Source organism: Triturus cristatus, chromosome 4_2 (genome assembly GCF_964204655.1).
Source record: "Triturus cristatus chromosome 4_2, aTriCri1.1, whole genome shotgun sequence".
In the NCBI taxonomy this organism is placed as follows: Eukaryota; Metazoa; Chordata; class Amphibia; order Caudata; family Salamandridae; genus Triturus; species Triturus cristatus.
This window is the reverse complement of record NC_140586.1, coordinates 872,035,445-872,049,535: the sequence shown is the minus strand read 5'-3', so window position 1 is coordinate 872,049,535 and position 14,091 is coordinate 872,035,445. Positions and strand designations below refer to the sequence as shown.

At 47.4% G+C, this 14,091-nt stretch overlaps 1 non-coding gene across 1 annotated transcript; it reads left to right on the top strand.

Moving 5' to 3' along the window:
- The first annotated feature begins 1,594 nt into the window (after positions 1-1,594).
- Positions 1,595-1,757, top strand: LOC146835290 (U1 spliceosomal RNA). Its single transcript, XR_014960930.1, has one exon. It is a non-coding gene; the product is annotated as a U1 spliceosomal RNA (small nuclear RNA).
- Positions 1,758-14,091: the final 12,334 nt, after the last annotated feature.

Here is a 14,091-nt window from a genome sequence, read left to right as displayed (position 1 = left end):
CTGTTTGTTTTAGTTATAGAGCTACTCGCTGAGTACATCATGAAGAACCCAAACATCAGAGGGATCCCGACACCTGTCGACGCAAAGAAGGAGGTCAAGTGTTCACTGTACATGGACGATGTCACCCTCTTCTGTGCGGATGGGAAATCGGTCCAATCCCTGCTGGAGGCGTGCACGAACTTTGGCAAGGCATCGGGGGCGAAAATCAATGTGGGAAAGGCACAGGCGAAACTCTTCGGGCGATGGGACCTCTGCAATGCGCCTCTCCCCTTCCCCATCGAGGCAGGACTGATGAAGATCCTCGGCGTCTGGTTTGGAGGACCAGGGGCAGCAGCAAAGAGCTGGAATAAACGCCTGGCCAAGGTGAGGCAAAAACTGGGCCTCTGGAGCCTGAGAAACCTGAGCATTGAAGGGAAGGCTCTGGTGCTCAGGAAAGATGCACCGCCCGTGCCGCAGTCACAGGCACTCCTGGCCAACGTAGCACGGGCCATCAACAGCATGGTGTTCCACTTTGTCTGGCACTCAAAGATGGACAGGGTGAAAAGATCAATCGTGCACAAGGAGCACCGCCAAAGGGGGAAGGCAGTCCCCAACATCTCAAAGATCCTCAGGGCCTTCTTTGTGTGTGGCTGTGTCTGAATAACTCTGTCAAATGTGAACAAGGACCACTCCACCTACAAGGTCTTCCACTTTTTCCTCCTTCCGGTGTGGAGACGGCTGGGATGGGATAAGTGGGAGAACGCTGTGACTTTCTACTGGGACCTCCCATGGTACTACAGGGAGGTAGAAAAGTTTGTGGAGGAATTTGGGCTGAACTGTGTTACTCTTAGCCTTTGGAAGCCCAAGACAATCCACAAACTGATCAGGACCATGGATACCACTGAACCAGTGAGCGACCTGCCACCAGCAACGGCAACACATGTGTGGGGAAATGTATCCTCCCCAACTCTGACCAACAGACACAAGGACATTGCATGGATGACCATGAAGGGTGGCCTGCCAGTGAGGTCATTAATGCACAGCAGAGGCCTGTGCCCACCCAAGAACTGCCCAAGGGGATGCCCCGCAGAGGAATCCGCACACCATCTTTTCTGGCCTGCCCCTTTACCCAGAGACTAAGGGCTGCCTTACGACAAGAACTGGTAGCTCTCATCCCCTACAAGAACATTACTGACCAGTCCATGATGTATGGGCTGTTTCCAGGGACACATACAGAGAAAGCTATCCACGGATGCTGGAGACTCCTCTGTTGTATGAAGGACACTCTCCTGTACGCCAGGACCCGCCTGGTGACCAATGGAGAGGTGGTAAACAGAGAAGGGTGCCGTGGGATGGTGCTCAGCCGGCTAAGAGACTATGCAGCCATGGACAAGAAGGAAAGTGAGTAAGAGGAAGAACTTTAACAAAACCCTCCTTCCCCACTGTACTCTTTAAAGTGGCGGCCCCATTAAAACCGTAAACGCTATTTGCAAATATTTTTGAATCCCAAACTGATGGAATGTACATGTTAAAATACATTGATTGAAAAGTTATAGTGGACTGCCCTCCCTAAGGGGTGAGGTACCACTTCCTTATAAACTATGAATCGCAACTTTTAAACACTTAATAAAAGTTCCCCCCCCCCCAAAAGGTGGTTCTCCCAGGGTGAAGCTCATCCGTTGCACTTCGGATGTGCTGACCCCTGCCATGTCCCCAAATGCGGGATACACAACTGCATAATTTCTGATAGTGGGGGACTGCGTTCGCGCTTTCCCTAATTAAAAAAAAAAAAAATCAGTCCCAGGATGCTTGTTTCTGATTCAGGGAAGACCTGGCTTGGCAGTTCTGGCTGGACTGTGCCCATAAGGCACAGGGTCAAGACTGGTTTGCATATACAGCGTCAGAACTGAGGTGGCGTAGTGAGCTAAAGAACGATGATGGATTCAACCCAGCTCTGTGACTCGGGGTGAGTGTCTGAAAAGTTTCAGCTCTCCATCCATCATCTCCTTGTGTTTGCAATGGGATAATAGAATCAATTGAAACACCAGCTTTGATCTCGCAAGTGGTTATTACTGAGAAAGCTGATGGCAAGTTGTGCTTCTGTGGTGACTTAAGGAGCCTCAATTAGAACATTGTGTCAGATACCTTCCCATTACCTAACATCAATGAACTGGTCTTATTGTTGCAAGGAGGAAATTACTTTTCCAAATTGGACCTGCGGCATGCGTACCACCAAATTTGTTTGCATGACACCTCTAAACCCTTGACAGTGTTAATTGCAATGGAGGGTACTTTCGAGTTTACAAGAATGCCGTTGGGTTGTCATCCGCAGCAAGTGTATTTCAGAGAATGGTAATGGACGTTTTCAAGGGTTTAGAAAATGTAGTTTACTTCCAAGGTGATATCTTGGTTTTTGGTGACAGTGTTAGCAGTCACAACAAAACATTAAAGGAACTTAACCAGAGTGGTAGAAGCTGGCCTAACTCTGCACAGAGAGAAATGTGTTTTCCTGGTCACTGAGGTGGAATACTTGGGACACACATTATCCCTTGATGGAGTAAAACCCCAAAAAGGTTTACTTGCATCAATAAGACTGGGACCAGTTCCTTGCAGCAAGGATCACTTACGCTTGTTTATTGGTCTAATCGGTCATTACTCGAAATTTCCCAAAACATTTGCCAGCAAAACTGAGGTGTTGAATGTGCTCATAATGAAGGGGGCTACCTTTACATGGGGAACGGAACAGCAAAAATGTTTTGAGGGCAAAAAAATAAGAAATCTGGTGGGGCATTCTAGTGCCATTTGATATCATTGCCAACACCATTGTGACCGTGGATGCAAGTGACACAGGTGTCAGAGCAGTCTTGTCCTAGAAAGTGGGTTGTTTGGAGAAAACTGTGGCATTTGCGTCACTCTTCTGTGGAGCTTCACTACTTGGTTATCGAGAAGTAGACCTTGGCAGTAGCTTGCGGTGTGGAATACTTTAGAATAAATGTTTGAGGACGCAAGATAACTCTTCGCACAGACCACAAGCCCCTGCTCAAGATATTGTCACCAGGTGGGGTAGGAAAAGGGTCTGCCAGGCTAGCCTGTTTGGCTTCCAGATTGCAGGAGTATAACTTTCTAGTGGAATTCATACCTGGTTGGCGGAATGTGCAGGCGGATTGCTTGTTACGTTTACTCTTGGACTGGAAGAGTGTAGATGAGGTAGGAGTGTGCTAGGGAAGGAGCTGTGGCCAGTGTGGAGGATGTTGTACAGTGGAGTCAGGGTGCGGTAGGTAAATTTGAACAGTCATTATCAATGGAGAAAGATGAGGTGTCAGGGGTATCCTTAAGCTTATACTCAAAGGCGGGAGAAAAAAGAGCACCTTGTCCAGTGCTTTGAGGCCCTTCAATGTAATTTTGGATGAACTCTCTGCAGTTGCAGACCAGATCGTCAAGCAAGGTTATAAAATTGTTCCTCCCCTTGGCATTCGCTGGAGACTGTTCGAAATAGTGCCTGAAGGACATTTGGGTCAGACTGTGACAGAGATTGTGATGTGAGTTTTGGTGGCCAGGTATCGATAGAGATGTGGTGGAATGAGTGGAAAGATTTTGTGAATTCAGTGAGTGTGAGAAGAGGTTAAAAGTAGGTGCACAAGTTGTAGCAAGTAGTATCCATGATCCTGGTCAAGTGTGGTGTGGCATATTGTGTGTCTGGAGTTTATTGGCCACATGGCAGGAGTTGAGCACAACAAGAGATTTGGAATTGTCATGGTGGACGTTCATTCCAGGTGGCTGATTGTAAAGCTAGTGCCCAAGATTACAACTAGAAGTACCATAAAGATGTTGCGTGAGACGTTCAGAGAGGAGGGTTACCCTGCTGTGCTCATTAGAGATAATGAGACTCAGTTGACATCGGGAGGATGAGGGAGTTTTTGAATTTGTGTGGAATTAGACACTCACATGCTGTGCTTTACAATCCCCAACCTTATGGGATTGTGGAGACAGCTAACCGCACGGTTAAAGAGGCTATAGAGTTGGCCTTAGCCAATGACATGGATATAGAGGAGGTCCTTTCAGATTTGGTGTGGGCTTAATGCACTACAGAGAATATTACTACCAGTAAGGTTCCCTTTTGTGCCATGAGAGGGTGTCGTGTAGTTCCAAGGAATCCCCAGGACCTGCGCGTTTTGGATGACCTAAACTGAGGGCTTGGTGTCCAAACCTCTTCCAGACACCCCCACAGGATATGTCAGCCATTAGACCACATAGCTCTACAGTGCCACTACCATCCCTCTGTATCTTACAGTGGTGTAGGTAGTTTCTGGCAACCACTGAACATGACAACCCTGATTCCTCAGGGACCGTGGAAAACAGTACTGTAGTTTTTTCTCAGTCACTCGTGCTTGCTTATTCTCAGACAAATACACAGCATGGTGGTTAGGAGGTTTCAATAAGTATTTATTGGTCCAGCGTCAGTCTTGTTTTTACACAAGACTGACACTGGACCAATAAATACTTATTGAAACGTCCTAACCACCATGCTGTGTATTTGTCTATATTTGCAGCGAGAATCAGGAGACATAAGCATATGAAAGAAATCGCAAGTACTAATATGGTAAACAGTAGATACATTTCTACCATAGTGCTAAGAAGATCAACATATACAGTTCAGATAAAGCCGGAGTATTTGTATACTCCTATAATGCGCGCCCTACGTTATCTGCCTAAATGTACCTAGCCTATATATGTAGGTATAGCATGTATATGTGTATAGATATATATATATATGTATATAGCCAAGAATCTCCCAGGGAAGAACCATCCCTCTCACCTGATGGTAGAGAATGAAGGACCCCGCCTCTGCTTCGAGGATGACACCCCGCAAGGGATGTCAGACCGCTGAGTGTCGAAGATTCAGCATGCAGGACCCCATGTCAGCTTGGAAGAAATTCCTGCTTTGATTCGTAGGTGGGTATAAGGGTCTTATGTACTAGAGTGGTCACTCCAGGGTTTCTTCTAGAATCGGTATGTTTTTAAAACAATCATAAATGTTTTTCTAAACAAATGCGATCATGCACAGCGGGCTGTTGGCCAAGGATGAAATAAGTGGTGACCCTTATACAGAATTATTATGCATTGCCTGAGGGCATGTTTATGTACGTCAGGTACAGTCGTGTGGATGGGACAATGCATGTAAAAAGGGGTATACATGACAGGACTAGACTAAAGGACATGACAAGGGAGAAAGGCTACGAACAAACTTCTACCTTCTTGGATAAGGGAAATGATAGGTGGAAGAATAGTTGGAGTTAGGTTGGAGATCTATGCTCCCTGTTTTCCAAGTGAGAGGAAAGATCAACCACACATCCACAAAGGGGATTGGGTCAAAGTGAGGTTGGGACGCATCAAGAGTCGTTTGAGGAGGGGGGCGCGGCCGAACGGCGAACAAGATGGGCGCATGCTAGAGCGGCTCCGTACCCCGTCAGACTAATCCCCCATAAATCCGTTCCGTCATCTGTCCCTGGCAGTTTTTAAATACAGTAAAAGATAATATTGCATCAGGGATTATGACGAACTCCCCGTGGACGAAGGAACTCGCGAGATGAGGGCGATACTTGACCGGAGGCCATGACACAGCCCGACCTTGCTGTGGAAGTAGCCCGTGCTAACCTCGAGAGCCAAAGCAGGCTCCTCGTCTCTGGTGAAGTGGCAGCTGCCACAGCGCAGGTCCGACCCGTGCACTGCTTCCTTTCAGACCACGCTCCAGTGCTGCTGAAATGGGGGGGTTGGCGAAGTCCGACTGCGGGTTCCCCTCTGGTGTCTTTGGCCAGAGACACTGAGAGACACTTTGTTCCGGGATGAAGTCCATGAGGTGACTGTTAGGCACTTTGATACCAACTGTTAGTCCACCGCAGATGGAGGCAGAGAGGGTCTTGGCTGTCCTTCACTGCTCAGGTCCAGGATTGAGGAGCTCCGCAAATCCTTTTTGCACACACAGCGCTGAGTTGGAAACATTTGGGACAGGTAGGATTGCCTGACCAGATGCGAATACCAGCAGCTGTTGCACTGGGAGAGGGATAAATCAGGGACACTTTTGGCCTGGCTGTTGAGGCAGAGCATCACCCCCTCATATTACCACTATGACACCCTGATGGGATGGAGATTACTACTCAGGCCAGCATTATTTCGCCACCGTGGGATCATTTGGCGACAGTTTATGGTGGGGGGCCACAAGTTACCCCTGCTGAGCTTGGGAGATTCCTAGGTGATTTTCAACTCCCACGCCTCACGGAGGCAAAGGGAGGGGGGTCTCAAGGAAGAACTCCAGGTGGAAGAATTGCTGGAAGCTGTTGAGGCCCAGACGGGCTCCTGGTTGATTATTATCAGGCGTTTACTGGCCCCTATTGCCACATCTATTTGAGACCCTTCAGACATCCAGGTATGCTGGTTTCCTACCACTGTCCATGTTGGAGACTCAAATTGACATGCTCCTGAAACTGGGCAAAGATTCGATGGACCCCAGTTCCTACCGTCCCCCTGTCCATACTGGAGTTGACACTAAAATATTGGCTAAGACCCTGGCGATGCACCTGGGATGCGGGGTGATCCATCTTCTTCATGAGGACCAGTGTGGCTTTATGCTAGTTAGGGGAAAACAAATGAATTAGGGGAGGCTTTCTTATGTACTTCACTTGGTGCCGGACACGGGACATGGGCGGCTGTGGGTGCGCTGGATATAAAAGGTTTACGACACCCTCGTTTAGGAATACCTCTGGGAAGTATTAGAGAGGATGGGACTGGGCCTGGTGTTCATCTCGTGGGTCCGCCTGCATTACACGAAGGCAATGGTAAGTGTCTGTAATGGAACCGTAGGGTATACCTATAGAGCGGGGTACAAGGCAGGGATGTCCGTTGTCCCCGCTCATCTTTGCCTTGACTTTGGAGCCCCTGGTGATATGGCTGCGACGCGTCATGGCCAGTGGGGTATCATAGTGGGGGGTCGCACTCATGTTGTCACCTTTTATGCAGATGATGCGGTAACATATTAGTCACCCGGAATGATTGGTGGCCATGTTGTTGGAGATCATGGCTGCCTTTGGGGAGGTTTCTGGTTTACAAGTGGCCCACACAGCTGAAGCTAACTATGCCCTAAAAATCGGGGCAACCACCACTCGACTCAATACTTCCATCAGCTTCTGGAATCGCTTTCCCCTTTCCACAATGGGGATTGTGGCATTGAGCAGGATGGTCCTGCTCACTCGCTGTATCTGTATATTGCGGCCTACTTTTGCTAGACTGAAAAGCCTTCTGATATCCTTGGTGTGGGCCAATGGGCAGAGCAGGGTGAAGTTGGAGGTGCTGAAGCTGCATGTGAGTCTCGGGGGCCTGGGTCGTCCAGACCTACAACTGTACTACTTTGCGGGATTACTACAGTATGCTGCGCAGTGGAGCTCAGAGTGCTCGAATAGTGAGAAGGCCTTACTAGTGGAGTGGGGCAAGGTGGCAGTTTTTCCAGGGTGTCTGATGAGGTGTTCGGGTATCTCAGCCGACTGCCCGTTTATAGTCCGTCAGGTTGCGGAGTTATGGGGAGAGGTGGTAAATGTAAATGTCAAGGTACTTATAGAGCGCACTATCACCAGACGGCCACCTTGCGGTGTCGCCTTTGCGGTTTCCTGGCGCTGATACTCATACCGCTGTGGAACCCCTCCTGGCTTTCCCTGTGAAGTATCCACTCCTGGGCACCCCCAGGGTGAAGCCAGGCATCCTTAGCGCTGTTGGGGCCGGTGTGGAGGCTAAGCAAGCTATTGCCCAGAGTTGCAGCGTGGGGCCCGTGATTAGAATAGGCACCGAGGCGAGAATAGACAGGTCCGAGGAAATTGAGCCCGAGCCCCGCCGAGGCAGGAATCAAACCCTGGTCCCTGGCCAGAACTCTGCTTCAGGGTCTGCCGCTCTAACCATTGAGCCACACTCCTCCACTCTGGTGTATCGCAGGGCCCCATGCATAGACTGTTGTCCCTTAGGTGGTTACCGTGTTTTCGACAGATACAAGCAGTGATGTATCTCATGCAAGGGTACACTGGGGGTGCTCCCCAGCTGGAGACCTAAATGGCACCTTACTTATGATGGTAGAGGCCCAGGACTGCTATCAGCTACAACCAGTCAATTCCTACAGTATGCTAAGATATTACGCACGACCTGCAAGATATGGGTTACTATCCCGGCAGAGTCAGAGGAGACACTACAGCTTCTGCCAGACCCAGGTGCTGCCAGGGAAATGATCGCACACATACACAAGGTCCTGAAAACTGACCGTGGGTGAACGTGATGACGATTTGTGACAGATGGTCGACAGATCTGCCGCTGCCCCTCATGGATGGTGGGTTGCAACGGGCGTTTGCACAGGTCCACGAGGTTTCCAGCAACAACCGCTTTAAACTCACGCAGTTCCGCTACTTGCACAGTACCTTTCTGATACCTCAGCAACTGAATAGATTTACTTTGATGCACTCCTCTGTGTGCCCTCGATGTGAGCTGGAGCCGGTGACGTTCCTTCATATGACTTGGGACCGGGCAAGTCTGCGGATTTATTGGGAAGGATATTACGTGAGCTACAGGAGATCACGAGAGTCCAGATCGAGTCCTTGGTCAAACACTGCCTGCTGGGTTTGCTGCCGACCCCAAAAACTGGGACACAAATGTAACATAAGTTTGCGCTGATGGGACTGATGCTGGCCAAGTGTCGCATTGCAATACACTGGATGCTTCCCAGATCCCCCACATTGGTCAGATAGAGGGCAGACATGTGCGAGTGGGGTGTGACAGAGGAGAGATGGCTACATTTGTTCCACACATATGAGAATGCAGAGCAGGACCTGGAGATGTGAGGTGATATGTTGGAAGGGCTGTTGGCCGAGGCGTTGCAACAAGCTGCACCTTCTGGGCATACATAGGTCATAGAGTCGGCTGTGTCCCCGGGGACCTCAAGGGCGTATTCCCTAGATCCTTGAACAGCATGTAGGTGAGTCTATGTGGGTGTGGTTGTGTGGGCAGGTGAATGGATGGACTGGGGCGCAGTGAGTGATCGCGTATAATCGTATACCCATAGACAGGGTCTGATTTCGAATGGGTCTGTCTCTGCAGTTGCTGCAACAGCTGTATATAAGTGAGGGTAGGGTGGTTTTCGACAAGTTGGGCTCTGGATCTACTTGGCCATCTAAATCTCTCCTCCCAGACTCTCCCCCCCCCCATGTGCGGGATGACTGGGCCTATATCGATACTCCCTGTGTCCCCGATTTCACTCCTACCCCTTACATACAAACACCCGGGAAGGACAAACACTCACTGGTCTGCTGCTGCCACTGCTGTTAACTATTGAATAAATGTTTGGGAGGGTTATTTTTTAATTCATACATTGTTATATTCCATATAGGTACCTTATTTAGGCACAGGTAACATCACAACCTTTCACCTATATTCTTCCCTATATTGCATACATAACGGTTCTTAGGCACTGACCTTTTACCTAGATACGACACTGCATTCAGAATGCATGTTTTCCCTAGTTTGATACTCATACATTATGCATGAGACTTCTTGGAAGCACAGCAGGACTCACAGCAGGACGAATATCTCCTGTATAATAGCTATGTTAAAGCTCAAGCCCGACGTCATCCTTTAGGCCGACACAGTAACACAGCAAGGTAGGACCCCTGGGGAGATCTGTGGGTTTATATACATCATGTCTTGCTTAGAGAGACAGAGGAGACCGTGACTTCCCGGCTGACACACTAACCAGAGACGCTGAGGTTCCTGCATGCAGACGCTCCAGCTAGCAGTGGTCTAACATCCCTCGCAGGGTGTCCAACTCGAGACCAGGACAGGGTCCCACATTCTCTAAATCTCAGGTAATGGGGTGGACTGGACCTTAGAGGGATTCTTGGCATAACACCTACAGAGATGCTAGGTACATTTAGGTACATCTAGTTAGGGGGGCATCGTAGGAGTATGCACTTATTATCATGTATTCTGTGTACTTGTATATATTCATGATTACTGCAAAATGGTAGAACTGTACCATCCCTTTACTTTTGTAGTATTGCTAATCATATATCTCTGCTACTGTCTAATGGTTGTGAGGAAATATGAATTTTATGGTCAATTGTGTCCCCTATCTTAGACCCCAACGACTCCATGTACATGCTACAAGTACATGTATGTTCCTTCCAGTTCCAGCTATGAAGACGCAAATACATGTGCGTCCAACGCCAACATGTCCTCTTTCAGATCCGCCATGAATGGGTCGAATATTCCATTCCTAAGTATGATTGGCCACCGACTTTATATGGTTCACTTTTCTAGTTTTACAGTTCAGACAAGTAGGCCCTGAATTCTGCCATCAAGCCTTTTCCTGCTTCTGCCTCTGAAATGCTCCAGCTTGGACCTGCATCCGTATCCATGAACTTTGTCCTACTCCCTGCGCGGCTAACGGTGCCTGACGCGGCCTGTTGCCTGCCAAAAACTGTATTCAGCCTTCAAGTTATCTGCTCCGCTCCTCATCCAATGCATTCCTGTCTAGTAGTTTAGGTAAACATCCTTCCAGCTACCGAGCAAAGAGCTCGGCCTCGCTGTCTTTATGCAAGTAATTCATAGCCCCTGTTACCATGGAAGATTCCTGCCCCCTCGCATCTCATGTAGACACATAGACGCTTGTACATGCACTAACAGTCAGTATAGAATAGATTCCGTCCGAGAGACCTTTCCTTTTGGATAAAACAGTTCCTTAAACAAAGATATTAGATACGATTTGGGATTAGGTTGACCTGACCCCCCAGACTTCTGTCTCCACATGTAGAGCTAAATGTCAATTCCCCTTCACCCTCTAGTTGCACGTCAATCACACGTCATGCGGCTGCGCGCGCATCTCTGCCAAACATTTCTGCTGACACTGCAGGATTCTCTTATGGATCCACCCACTTGTGACATCATTTTAAATGACGTTTCTAGTATACGCCTGTTATTACGCCCATTTTCATTACGTATGTGTATTCTTATCTGTATTATCAGCTGTTACGCCTCCTGCATCTGTCTTAATGCAATGCTTTTCATATATATATTGTTACTTGTCAATAATGTATTGCCTATCCCTTCCTGAACCTTCGTGGTGATGGAATAAGATTGCCTGGTTCGAACCATAGTTCCTTTGTAAGGAATAAAGCCCTTTTCAGAACCTCTAATACCACGGATTCTTCCTCTTATTTTGACTGAGTTATTCTTACTAGACTTTTCCACATAAAAAATAGTACAGGTAATTTAAATATTTACCACATAAATTGGCGCCCGAACAGGGACACTTTCTCATCTCACGCGCCGGAGGTGCGTTGCAGGCCCGGTCCCCTGCCACAGCTGAACGGACAAAAACGCGTACCCGCAGGATTTCCTGTATCTCCCTCCGGCCAAGCGGGGGTAACTGAGGCTGCGATCAACACCCAGACGAGGCGGTGAGAAGTGCGAAGTATCCCGACCAGAGCCTAGCTGAGAGAGCAAGATCCGAGGTATACAGAGGCCCACCAGGTTCCGAAGTTCCGAGTCGAGTCCAGTCCAGTCCGGTCCAGTTCAGTTCAGTTCCGAGGCCTTCCGTTCCGTGCTACCCGGTGAGTACCGTTGCTGGGGAGGCAGTTAGACGTGCACATTAATTTGTGCCGGTCCTGACGGGTTTGGGTACACAGATCCGGTCTGCACTGTTTTAGCAGTGTATCTGTACTGTTTAGCAGTATATCCAGTATGTTCATGTATATAATTCAGTATTATTTAGTATTAGTATTATGTCAGTAGTTAGTTTTCTCCTAATTATCATTGTTCGTTAAATGTTAAATGTCAAATGTTTTAATGTGTTTAAAAATTGTGGTATGAATGAGTGTTCATTATTGTGTTTATTGTATTCATTGTGTTCAAGTCCAGTTCAAGTAAGAATCAAGTAGCAAGGTTTAAAGATGCCGTTCTTTTCAAAATTAAGACAGATCAAAACTAGAAAAGGAGTACTCGAAGAAGCTGTTCCCATTCCACCTAGGGACACTCCAGGGTATTTTATGTATCATAAACATGGCCTAGATGCCGTGTTATATCTTGACTTATGGGTGGACTACACCAAGGATCTAGCAGAAAGTCAGAGATGGCCCGCAGCTGGGACATGGGATGCAGATTGCATCATGAGAGTAGAAGAAGAATTATGGAAAAAGAAAGCCAGACAGTCACAGAAAGATGCCATTGAATTATGGCGTAAAGAATCGCATAGGCGCACAGAGAAAGCGCTCAGACTGGAAGAGAAAAGTAGGGAGAACTCAAATAAAGCCCGAGAAAACGTATTAGTTGAGGAAGGTATCCGAGTAAAAACAGAACAAGTAGACAGACAACGAAACACTCTTATGAATGGTATGTATCCTCTTTTGGCCGAAGGTTTATCTAAGGCCACCCCGGAAATACCGAAAGATTTGCCACCCCCATTACTCCCGATTAAAGCACATCCCAAGACCGCAAAAGATATTTTCCTTTCCTCCTATTTAGACGATGTAGCTCCCGAATATGTTAATGCTCCACCACACACGCCACCTGTCGATGGTGCTCAACCCCGAGATCATCCGCCCCCAACTCCGCAACCACAAACTCCTCCGCACAATCCAACTTTTCCTACATCCACAGTTTCTACCTTACACCCCACAAATCCTTTCGTGCCTAGCACCTCAGAAGGTGCGACAGGAGGTGCGGCAGCAATTTTTGCCACGCCACCATCACGAAGTAAATCGTCTCTTAGAGATTTAGCAAACCAACGTACACCCCAAATAGCAACGTCCGACATGTTTAAGGAACATCTTGTAGATTGTAGATATGATCCAGTGCCCGGTAAAAATGACAGAATGCTGCTATCATCACTACGTATACGACGAGCTTCAATGTATTTAACGACACTACCAGGAATGATTAAACATTTAGACAATATATATCGCTTTGTCCAAACAGGCCAAGGCCCTGAAAGTATTGACGAAGCCATGGAATACCAGAAAGTGGATATACAGAGACTACTGTTACGTTTCTTCATAAACTGCTTGATCAGAGACAGAGATAGGTCCGAGGTAGATCAGGATGAAATGCAAGTACTTACCAGATGGGGTCAGAATATATCTGAGGGAAAACATGATAAACAGACGTGTATAGTAGCTATGTGCCGGAAGATCCGCAAAGAAGTAGAACGAATACATAAAGCCAGATTGGAGGCAGACAAAACTGAATCAGAGGGAGAGGAGGAGGAAGAATCAGAAATGCCCACAGGACAATTAGAAACGATAGCTTATGTAGGTAGGGGAAGACCTTGTAACAATACCAGATACTTTAATGACCCGATACGTCCGATACGTCCAGAATGTAACAGACATTTTCAAGCCCCTATGCTAAATACGAAGTCCCCTGAACACTTATTCCAGGCTGCTGATAAACTACTCCGAGACCGAAGGGGGTATCATATGCTCGATTCTATGGATGAACAAGAATTAGCCAGGTCAGCAGTACAATGGGCTGACAGTTCTGAAAAATACAGTGATGATGCGTTAGCACACACGTTTTTGAATCTTACCCCAGACGAACAGCGTTTAGCTGGTATATACATGATACAACACCTCGTTATATTGTATAGAAGCCAACATTCCGATCCTGGTCCCCTACCTGATATACTGATAGAATTACTCACGAATAAATGGAGAGGTTCAGGTACTGATTTAATTAAAGAAATTCTAGAATATCGACACCAGTACATTGTCTTCGTATGCCCAGAACATGTTTCAGTTCCCCCCAAGTTGGAAAGAAAAACGTATCACATAGACAGACAGAATCCCTTACGCGAAGTACACCCAATCAGAGGTGAAGACAACACTTTTAAACGCGTGTTTGTGTACACGCCCATAACTAAAATTGAATTATTAGAAATGAAGAAAGTAGTACCTAGCCATGACAAAGACCCAGCAGGTTTCCACCGTGAGATAAAAGACATGTTACTCATGGGAGAGTATACTTATCCTGACATTATGAAAATATTAAAGGTTTTATTACCTGCCGGTATTTACGAGAAACTCAAAGAAA